Raw genomic sequence first — 1,629 nt, 5'->3', positions numbered from 1 at the left:
TATTTATCATCCGCAGTATCGTTTAAGGCCTGAACAGGTTCGAGGGAGTGAAAAAACTATCATGGGTTTGATAGAAAATGGCGTCCTGGTACCAACTTCATCTCCGTGGAACACGGCCATCTGTCCAGTGCCAAAAGCAAACAAGACTGAATATCATCTCGTGCAGGATTTGCGACCAATAAATAAAGTTGTGGAATCTACATGTTATGACATACTAAACCCTTATGTCATGTTAAACGCAATAAAACCAGAACATAGGATTTTCAGCTGCATGGATTTGAGCAATGCACATTTTCAGTGCCACTGCACATTGAGAGTCAGAGCCTTTTTGCATTTACATTCAAATCACAACAATATCAGTTCACTAGACTACCACAGGGGTTTGTAGATTCACCATCTATATTTAACCACATTCTGAGAAAAAACTGCAGGAGTTAACTTTGCCTCCAACGACATTGCTGTTGATGTATGTGGATGACATTTTGGTGGCAGAGGAGAATTCTGACAACATATTAAAAGTGACAGACATTGTTCTAAGACATCTGGCGAGTTGTGGTTTTAAAGTTTCCAGACAAAAGTTGCAAATTGTTCATGAAAGTGTCACCTTCTTGGGGAGAGTAGTGTCAAGTGAGGGGTTTCAAATGACAGAAAAACAGAAAACTTCTATTTTAAGTTACTTGAAGCCTAACACAGTGAGGGACATGATGAAATTTTTGGGGTTGGTCAATTACAGTAGATCTTTTGTGCCAGAGTTCAGCAGTAAAGTTGCTCCACTGAGGGAGTTGATTTCAGCTGCAGGTTACAGGAAATACTCAGCTCCTTTAGTGTGGACAGAGACAGCAGACAGGGCTTTTGTGGAGGTGAAGCAGAGTTTGGCAGGTGCATGTGTATTGCAGACTCCTGATTATTCACAGGCATTTCATATAGATGTAAGTGAACAAGGAGGATTTGTGAATGCAGTACTGTATCAGAAAGGATTGGAAAACAACAGGAGGATTTTGATGTACCACAGTTCAAAATTGGATCACATTGAAAGAGGCCACCCATCTTGTGTTAGACATGTTGAAGCCATTATGAAAGCTGTTGTAAAAACATCCCACATAACCATGGCAAATCAGGTGATAATTCATACTTTTCATGATGTAAAAGCGTTCATAGACTCCCAGGCTTTTATATCTTCACTGAACCAGTCAGAAAGTGTGAAGAGATTGCTGGACAGTCCACAAATTCATTTCACGGCTGAGGGAGTGAATGTTGCTTCTCACATGACGACAAATCAGGACCACATTTGTGCAGAGGTGACAAATCAGGAAATGAAAATACATGATAACGTTTTTCAAGACCCACTAGAGGGAGCTGACATGACATTGTTTACTGACGGACACTCTCATAAAGATGGAAATGGTGAGCTCATTGGGCCTCATGCAAGAACATGTTCCTATTCTTCTCCTAAATTTCTCTTACTTTTGTTCGTACAAAGGGTTCGTACGAACATGTCACGTCAGATTCAACAAACTCTTCTATCTTCAGGAAAAGTGTGTACATACAGTATTTTTAATAGTAATAGTACAGTGGTTTGCAAAAGTATTCATACCCCTTGAACTTTTCCATATTTTGTCACATTACAAC

This window comes from Austrofundulus limnaeus, unplaced genomic scaffold (genome assembly GCF_001266775.1).
Source record: "Austrofundulus limnaeus strain Quisiro unplaced genomic scaffold, Austrofundulus_limnaeus-1.0 Scaffold114, whole genome shotgun sequence".
NCBI lineage: Eukaryota > Metazoa > Chordata > Actinopteri > Cyprinodontiformes > Rivulidae > Austrofundulus > Austrofundulus limnaeus.
The sequence above is the reverse complement of the archived record's forward strand: the minus strand, read 5'-3'. Positions refer to the sequence as shown.